This window comes from Stegostoma tigrinum, unplaced genomic scaffold (assembly GCF_030684315.1).
Source record: "Stegostoma tigrinum isolate sSteTig4 unplaced genomic scaffold, sSteTig4.hap1 scaffold_198, whole genome shotgun sequence".
Taxonomy (NCBI): domain Eukaryota; kingdom Metazoa; phylum Chordata; class Chondrichthyes; order Orectolobiformes; family Stegostomatidae; genus Stegostoma; species Stegostoma tigrinum.
The window spans coordinates 409,195-419,215 of record NW_026728137.1 but is presented as its reverse complement, the minus strand read 5'-3'; the positions used below and the strand labels follow the sequence as shown (position 1 = coordinate 419,215).

At 42.8% G+C, this 10,021-nt stretch overlaps 1 long non-coding RNA gene across 1 annotated transcript; it reads left to right on the top strand.

The window, feature by feature from the left end:
- Positions 1 to 5,944: 5,944 nt before the first annotated feature.
- LOC132207896 (uncharacterized) lies at positions 5,945 to 7,156 on the top strand. Its single transcript, XR_009443976.1, has 3 exons — positions 5,945 to 6,018; positions 6,346 to 6,594; positions 6,827 to 7,156. It is a non-coding gene; the product is annotated as an uncharacterized LOC132207896 (long non-coding RNA).
- The last annotated feature ends 2,865 nt before the right edge of the window (positions 7,157 to 10,021 follow it).

Sequence of the window (10,021 nt, the reverse complement as noted above, 5' to 3'; positions counted from 1 at the left end):
GTGTTTATTTTCACCGATTTTAACATCTTCAAGTTTTGCCATTCTGTGCTCACTAACATAAACATTTTCTGAGTGGCAAAGCACCAAGGTTTTGAAATTCATATCCTTATTTTGAAATTTTGGCATCACACCACTTTCGTTTGATAGTCCGTCCAGCTGCAAACCCCTCTGAGATATATCTGAAGAAGGGTCACTGGACACAAAACAGTAATGCTGCTCTCTCTCTCCACAAGCACTGCCAGATAAGCTGAGTTTTACATCAATTTCTGCTTGTGTTACAACTTTCAAGCATCTACTGTCCTTTTGCTTTTTCCTTCAAGACATTTGTTCTCCCTGACTTCCAACCTCCTGTGGATTTCTGGTTTTAACTCCCACCTTTTTCATGTTTTCAGTTCCTAAGGCCATAAGCTCTTGAATTTACTCCCTAAACATCCGTGGTTTTCAAAGTCCCCTTGTTTGTTCAGGATATTCCTTGAAACCTACTTCTTTGGCCAGTTTTGGGTCACTTGTCCTAATAAGTACCTGGTATCAAATATTGTTTTGTGACAACCTTGTGTAATATGTCAGACCATTGGATTGAATCAAATATGTGAAAACATTTAAATTGTTCTTTTGGAAAACATCACTAATCCTTCACGATCATTTGGTAACTCCTTACCTAATAGCATTGCAAGTGCGACTTCACCACATGACCTGCACTGGTTCAGAAAGGTCAAACATCAAGTTCTCCAGATGTAACTGAGGATTGGCAATAGTACTGATACCTTTGGAGAGTGATCCAACGTTCATGTATCTGGATATGGTGAATGAATAGACAATAGGTGCTGGAGTAGGCCATTCGACCCTTCGAGCCAGCACCACCATTCATTACGATCATGGCTGATCATCCACAATCAGTATCCTGTTCCTGCCTTATCCTCATAACCCTTGATTCCACTATCTTTAAGTGCTCTATCTATCTCTTTCTTGAAAGTATCCAGAGAGTTGGCCTCCACTGCCTTCTGGGGCAGTGCATTCCATATATCCATCGCTCTCTGGGTGAAGAAGTTTTTCCTCAACTCTGCTCTAAATGGCCTACCCCTTATTTTTAAACTGTGTCTTCTGTTCTGGACTCACCCATCAGCGGAAACATGCTTCCTGCCTCCAGAGTGTCCAATCCCTTAATAATCTTATACGCCTCAATCAGATCCCCTCTCATCCTTGTAAACTCAAGTGTATACAAGCCCAGTCGCTCCAATCTTTCAACATATGATAGTCCCGGACGCCATTCCAGGAGTTGAGCTCGTGAACCTACGCTGCACTCCCTGAATAGCCAGAATGTCCTTCCTCAAATTTGGAGACCAAAGCAGCACACAATACTCCAGGTGCGGTCTCACCAGGGCCCTGTACAGCTGCAGAAGGTCCTCTTTGCTCCTGTACTCAATTCCTCTTGTTATGAGGCCAGCATGCTATTAGCTTTCTTCACTGCTTGCTGTACGTGCATGCTTGCTTTCATTGACTGATGTACAAGAACACCTAGATCTCGTTGTACTTCCCTTTTACCGAACTTGACTGCATTGAGATAGTAATCTGCCTTCCTGTTCTTGCCACCAAAGTGTATAACCACACGTTTATCCACATTAAACTGCATCTGCCACGTATCCGTCCACTCACCTAGCTTGTCCAACTCACCCTGTATTCTCATAACATCCTCCTCACATTTCACACTGCCACCCAATTTTGTGTCATCAGCAAATTTGCTGATATTACTTCTAATGCCTTCGTCTATATCATTAATATATATCGTAAACAGCTGCGGTCCCAGCACTGAACCTTGTGGTACCCCATTGGTCACTGCCTGCCATTCTGAAAGGGACCCATTTATCACTACATTTTGCTTCCTGTCAGCCAGCCAATTTTCAATCCAACTCAGTATTTTGCCCCCAGTACCATGTGCCCTAATTTTATTCACCAATCTCCTATGTGGGACTTTATCAAAGGCTTTCTGAAAGTCCAGGTACACTACATCCACTGGTTCTCCCTTATCCATCTTCATATGGACATGTTGCAGAACCTGTTGGGTAAGAGAAGTTCAGAAACAGAACAGCGATGGCTTCCTTCTGACTCGAGAGGGTCTAACTTTACTTTTTAATTGAAAAATCTTCAGGTTCATTTATAGTTCCTCACGGAGTATGAATTGTTGAACTTATTCAGCTGCATGTGTACAATAAATTTCTTCAGATGTGAGGTCAAAGAAATTCAAAACTATTCCTCATCCTCCCTCAGACTTTCACTGTTAAGGTGCCTACTCATGGACTTAGGGGATCCAGGTACATGATTATTTGAAGTTTCCATCCCATTTAGACAGTGGTTAAACAGTCTTTTGGCACGGCAGCCTTCATTGCTCAATTGTTTCAGTTTAGGAGTTGGGAAGTCATATTGAGGTTGCACAGGATGTTGATGAGACCTCTTCTGGAATACAATGTGCGGTTTCTGTCACACAATTACAGGAGGCATATCATGAAGCTGGCGAGCGTTAAGAAGAGGTTTACCAGGATGTTGCCTGGTATGGAAGCTTTGATTTATAAAGAAAGGTTGGATAGACTTTGACTTTTCTTGCTGGTGCTTAGGAGGTTGAGAGGCGGCCTGTTAGAAGTTCATAAAATAATGAGACATGTAGATAGTATGAATTGTGGTCGTCATTTCCCAAGGATGGGAGATTTCAAGACTAGGGAATGTTTTTAAGTTGGGAGGAGATAATTTAATAAAAAAAAATGCAAGGCAGAACTTTGCAGTGACTGTGAACAAAGCAATGGCAAGTTCCAGCAGAGAAACAGGTGGCAAAGAAACAGGTGACAGCCAGGCATGTGAGGGCTAATGTGTTTCGTTTGCCAGTGACATTCACCGCTTCACAAAGTTGAAGTGCAGCAGCGACAGTGATTATTTTGCAGGATATTCACCTTGCAAATGGGTTTTCCGCCAGTATCCCTGATTACATCGCAATCGACAGGATGAAAGCTGCAGCAAGACGTGTGGAGCCAGTGGTGTAATTGATACGGCATCTGATTTTGAATTGGAAGTTTGGAATATTGTATCCTCTCTCACTCGAGTGAAGTTGACAGCTTTTCTACCCTTGCAAATTGACAGACACTCCCGAAGAGGAATGTCTGGCCAACGCTGTTTTTGTCAGGTTCCCAGCAGCTTAAGTGAATGGATTGCTGGGTTTTGGAAATTGAAAATTGAAAGTAAAAGGTAAATGAGTAACTTGAGTGTGGGGCTACTTCAGCTCATTGTATATTTCATATCCCAGCTCATGGCAACAGTACCTATTGTCAGGAGAAACTGCATGTGTTCCACACAAAGCTGCCTTTTGCTGGGAAACCTTGTGTACAGCAGGAGAAGCGGGTAGAACACTGTGTGTATAAGACTGACACTGAGCCACACATTAAACGGTAAAGATAACAAGTAAAGTTGTAAACTTGCTCGCCCAGCTGGCTTGTTTTCGTTCAGACTTTTCGTCACCACGCAAGGTAACGTCATGAGTGAGACTTCCGAAGAAGCGATGTTGTTCTCCTCCACTTGAAATTTATACTGCCCGGTCTGTTCCGGCAACTTGTGTCATTTCGCATTCTGTTCTGTATGGGTTGCATATGGGGTCCAATTCTATTTGTATGCCGACTGCATTATGGATTGAGAACCATGCCTCTAGGAATTCCCATGTGTGGCTATGTTTGGATTGCACTACTACGGTTATGTTGTCCCAGTTAAACTGATGGCCTTCATTATCCGGGTGTACTGATATTAGGGAAAGTTTGTCATGTCATTTTGCTGCCGGCTGATGTTCAAAATTAAAATTATCCGAGCCCCTCAAGGCACTGACCCGAGTTGTGATGTGCAAAGGACAACACAAAAAGGAGGATCCTTGTGTGATTGATCCAATGTGATCTGTATGCCAGGGTAACAGTGAAGACTGGTCTTCAACACCCACATTGAACCTGGCTCCACTTGGCCTCCAGTCACCTCTCACAAACTACCATGGCACTTCACTTTTCCTGACCTCCCCTCTATTCTTGTTTTAAACTGATTGCATGCCAGGCAGTTTCAGCTGGCATTGCTGCTGTGGAACTGTAACATGGAGTGAATCGATTTTGACTGATCAATGACATAATTCTCCTTCTCAAGATCAGTCAGTATTTCAGATTTATTACTTTAAATGATAACCATGAACAGGCTACGACAGTGAAGGCACTGAATCGTAATCTCTGGACCAGCAGGAAAGATCAGTTTATGGCACTCAGGACACTGTCTGATTCGGCCTTGCATTCTCCCAACCTTCTGCACATGATGCCCCTCTGCTCTGTTTCGGTTTTGTTACGTCTTGATATATAATAGTCTCCAGTTATCTATTCTTTTGCCATTTCCAATACATGAGACCCTCTTTCCATGTCTTGTGCCTGGCTGCACAGCTCAGTGGTCAGAGCACTGGTCTCAGAAACAAGTGGTTGTGAGTTCGAGCCTGTGATAGTGTTTGTACACCCCCTGCTTCAATGGTCAAAAAGAGCCCTTTAAAAATTATCTGAAATTATAACAGTATCATTTCCTCCACAGGTCGGAAATGTGTTTGAATTTCCACATTGCTGTTTGTCCTTCCACTTGAGGAGGAGCATTTGGAATGGCAGGAAGCAGCTGACATCAGTGATGTTTGGCTGGAAGTACAAGGTGAAGCAGGAAAACTGTAGGTGAGCAATGGGGGAGGAGCACAAACCCAGGGCATCCATCAAATACTTCCATTTGTTGCTGTAAATAGGTTCTAGTTTTGGAGTCTGGAATGGGACAGTAGAGCCAAGTGAGTGACGTTCTGCTTTCTGGGGGTTGCTCTCTCCGAAAGCCTCTGGCACTCTCGATGGAAGGTGTCCTTGTTAGTTTCCTTCTGTGGGTGAAAATGAGGTTCACTTCCCCGAGGGGGCATGAGCACAGTCTTCCCACCTCAAACTTCAGTTTTGCTTGTTGGTTCCTCAAAGTGTTGACCCAGAAACCCGCACAGCACACACTTCATTGGGGAGACAATGGCCTGAGGTTGTTATCACTGGACACTTAATCCAGAGACCCAGATACTATGTTGGGGACTTGTGTTTGAATCCAGTTGCAGCAGACGGCGGAATTTGAATTCAATACAAACCTGGAATTAAGCGTCTAATGATGAGCATGAATCTGTTGTCCTTTAAGGGAAGTAAACTGCCATTCTTGCTTACATGTAACTCCTGACCCACAGCAATGTGGTTGACTCTTAACTGCTCTCTGGACATTTAGGAATGTGTAATAAATGTTACCCTAGCCAGTGATGCCCTCATCCCGTGAATGAATTTAAAAAGTACGTCAGGAATTCCTCCTGTATGCAATGATAACTGATTTGCTTTGCCCAATCTTTATGCCAACTGAAGTCACCTGACTCTTGAAGTCAGTGACCTTTCATCGTAGTAGAGCTCTCCCTTTCTGCTGGTGTCTTCAATTTCCTTTTTAGTGCCTTCTGCTAAAAGTACCACGCGAGTTGACTGGGGTGTATATACATCGACCACTGTCAATTTCTGTCCCTTGATGTTTCTAAACTGTACCCAGACTCCATTTCACCAGAACTAATATCCATTGTCATTACCATATTAATTTTATTCCGTAACCAGCAAAGCTGACCTACCTCCTCCTTCTTGTCAGTCCTTCCAAGAAACTGAATACCCCTGGAGCCCAGCTTCAGACATCGTAGATATTTTGGTTTCTGGTTTACCAAAACATCCTGGATTCTGGAAAAGTCTGAGTTCAGTAGAAATTAGCAGTTGTAACACTGCTATGTAAGAAAGAAGGAGGAGCAAAAATAAGGAATAAAGCCAGTTAACATGATTTCAATCAGTTGGGAAAGTGCTTAATAATGTCTCTTCATTAAGTATGTTTCAGCAATGCTTTTAAAACAAAAATCGTATCATCTGATTAAATCAACGTGGTCAATCCAGAAGAAGACTTTCCATGATGGAGACAGGGCAGTTGCAGGTAAGTTCAAGGTCACCGTGGGGCCAGGCATGTTTGACAATTTCATTCCTTTTTGATAGTCAAACAAGTGAGGTCGCAAAGAGGAAACCAACAGCTGCATAGCACTTGGATTCCCAAGAGGCATTTTGTAGGGTGTCACACTGGTGGCTAATAGATAAGAGAAGGGCTCTGGAACTGAAGGTAATGTATGAGCATGAATAGAGAGTTGGTGAACATGCAGGACATAACAGTAAGTGTTGTTGTGACTGTGATGAGAGGAGTGCAAAGGATTCGAAGGTCAATGTAAACGTTGAATTAACCTCCAGGATGTTTCTAATGGACTTTCAGGACAGATGAGACCATCCATCCTCTTGACAGCTGACCAGCCAGTCTGGCCACCAAATAAATTAATAGACGTATTGGTCACATGTGGGCAGGCCTCCTGGTGCCTTCACCTCCATGGGCAATATACCAGGAAGGCTGTTCAGGGAAGATGGCGGAGATGGGAAACTGCATCCATGTTATGATGCCCACGTTTACAAACAAGCCCTCCCCACATGACAACCGCGTACATGGAGATGAAGTGGAAAACAGCAGGTAACTGCTCGAACAGGTTTTGTGTTCTTTCTCAGGAAGGTTTTCTTTTAAAAAAGAATAAGCCCAGTGACATCACAATGGTTTGCCTGTGATGTCATAAACACAAACAAGAATAAACAATAACTGCTGTGTGTCTTCACTTCATGTTGAGACAACGTGAGGTGAACATTGCAGACTTGTAGCTCTGCAGTTTCAAGTGTGAATCGCTTATTTCTTTTCTCTCCCTCATCAGTGTAATTAGAACTAACACGAATTGAAGCGGAGGGAAAGGAGCAATACCTTCGTGGTATCACTCTTGGTTGTGAGAAGAGTTTTGAGGTAATTTGAATTCAATATATACTGGACACTATTTGTAAAGAAATTGGATTTTAGTACGAATTTCAAAGACGGGAAAACTGGAAAAATGATGTGAATGTGGGGTAACCCGATTGAATTGATGCGTGTATGTTGTGGGTCACAATGGTTCCAGTACTTGCCAAAACCAAAATTATATTGGCCACATTTTTGTGTCCACTCTTTGATGGAGCAAAATGTTTCTTCTGGTCTTTGCTGAAGGTGATATTAGCAGGGAAAATGTTCATCTCGGATGACCACAAGATCCCATTATCACAACAATTCGCAAAAAAAACAAGAATGGAATTCTCCCGTATAAATCATCTACTATTTATCCCTCAGTGAATGTTGTTTCAATGGAGAAACTAGTCATTACCAATTGTTATTCATGGAAACGTGCTTTCTGCACATTAACCAGTGCCTTTCCTACATTACAGCAGCCAAAAAATAGTATTTGGATGAAAAAGGCCCTTTGGGAAATCATTCCAAATGTTCAAGGAGTTGAATTAGAGCACAGCTTCGTTGAGTTTCATTTTGAACTGAAGTATCTGAAGGGTGATGTCCTGGCTGCTCAGTTGACAAGTTAAAATGTTAAATTGTTGAAGGAAGACCAAGTAGACAGTGAAGAGGCAAATGAATATTTGACATATATAATGAGGCTGAAGTCAGCAGTTGATATTTTTTGGTCTAGTATTTAAGTGTGATCGTACTCTTTCTCTTTTCATGTTGAATTTGGCTTTTACTTTTATGGTGTTTTCATTTGTCTTTTAGGTTTGACGATACTTCACCTTTCTCATTCCTCAGACTCCAACCCACTTTGATTCTGAAAGGTATGAGTTATCATTAATTTTTCACAAAGCACAAGCTTCAATCCAGTTCCTTGTCTCCCTGTGTTCAGTCAGGCATTGACTCACTTATTCCAGACTTCACATGGAAATTTGCCTTTCGAGTCAATGGGGACTGCAGATGCTGGAGAATCCAAGATAACAAAGTATGGAGCTGGATGAACACAGCAGGGAACTGCAGCAGCTTGGCCTGCTGTGTTCATCCAGCCCCACACTTTGTTATCTTGGAAATATTCCTGCTCCTTTGTTCCATTTGCTCATACTCATCTCTGACATATTAAATTAGATTAGATTCCCTACGGTGTGGAAACAGGCCCTTCAGCCCAATAAGTCCAAACCGCCCCTTGAAGCATCCCACCCAGACCCATCTTCCTTTCACCCACACACCCTTCAACACTACGGGCAAATTAGCATGGCCGATCCACCTAGCCTACACATCTTTGGACTGTGGGAGCACCCAGGGGAAACCCATGCAGACACGGGGAGAATATGCAAACTCCACACAGTCAGCCTGAGCCTGGAATCGAGCCCGGGTTCCTGGCACTGTGAAGCTGCAGTGCTAATCACTGAGCCACCGTGCCTCCCATATCCGACGAGATTAAAACAGCAGCGGTCCATTGACACCTCTGAAAAGTAATAGTTGTCAGCCTTGCATCAATGACAGCAGCCTGACCCTGGAGTCAGACATTTCTCAGTGTAATATCACTGAGCACAATGAGGACTGATGTGGCAGCCCCCTTGAGCGACCTTGACAGACTGAGCAATAGGTGACCCGACATCTAACTGATGTCTCTACAGTTTCCCAGCTGTTTTCTCCCCACTCCCCACACTGGGTTCAGTCTCCCACTGGGCTGACTGAGTCCCACTCACTGGACTGCAGAGGTGTGGACTCTGAGAAGCTGACTGCCTCGGGTGTCCATCTGGCAGTGCCCATTACCCTGTATTAATGCCAGAGACTGCTCTTGGTGAACCTATCCTGCATGAAGGCAGCCTACCTTGCCTCGACTGTGGGTTACTCCCTTTAGATTCTGAGACAGTGCTTCCAGGGTGTGTAGAGTGATTTTTACTTATATATTGATGTGAAAGCTTTGTTGATTTTTATTTTGAGTGGCCTAAAAGTCTGAAACCTGACGTCCGTGTTGGCTTAGTTAGGATTTTAGAGTTGTGTTTTCTAAGCAAGAGCAATGTGATATCAGAAGAGCAAACAGATCATGGACAGATGTAACTACACTGAAGTCAGCATTTTATCTTTTTTGGTCCAGTATTTAATTTTTATGGCAGTCTTTCTCTTTACATGTTTAATTTTGTTTTGTCTGTCATGATGGTTTCATTTATCTTATAGATTTGACTGTTATTTCCGGTCAGTCAGCTTGCCGAAGCAGTCAGATTTCCGTCATACTACTCTGAATAAAAATGGTTTGTACTATCCTTGGTTTTTTACACATGACAAATTCCAATCCCCTGATTACTTATTCTTCATATTCCTATATACCATCCAACACTCACTCACTCGCACGTTCTTCCACGATGTGCAAGATGTTTTATATATTTGGTCACAGGTTTGTCCCATTTCATTCTGAGGGAGCTGAAATATTTGAAGGCTGATGCTCTCGTCTGCTCACTTGGCCTTTTAAAGTTTCAATTGTTCTAAGGAAGAGCAAGATGATATTGAAAGAGTAAACAACATTTGTGTTGACCATGAGGGATTGTCCTTCTCAACTTCTCCCCGTGCCTGACATGCTGGTTAAACAACCACCAGCTGTCTCTCTCTCTCACTCATGTGAGCACAGCCCTATGATGTGGTGTGATAATGGTGACTTTTTTTTTCGAAAGGTGGGTCACTTTGAAACAGACAAGCGGGTTTTTCTTGTGATAATCACTGACTGTTTATGTCAGGAAATATCTATTGCTGCACTTTTCAAATCCAAGCTATGTCCGTTGGGTGTGAAATCTGGCGACAGACGTTTTTCCAAAAATGTTGTCCGTTGGAGCTTCTGAAGTTGGAGTCTGTTGGGTTCATTCAGAACTTCAAGACTGCCATTTATGTTATGCCAGTGTATTCACGGTAAATGGATAAATGGTGGATAAATGGAGTTAAGAGAGAAACACATCATGATGTGATACAATAGAGCAAGCTCAAGAAACCTTATTCCTATGAATTCAGAAAATATCGTTTAAGTTCTGAGATATTCAGCAAGCAAACTGTAAGACAAATGGAGTAACAAAAGTATGCTGTGTACTAGGATAGA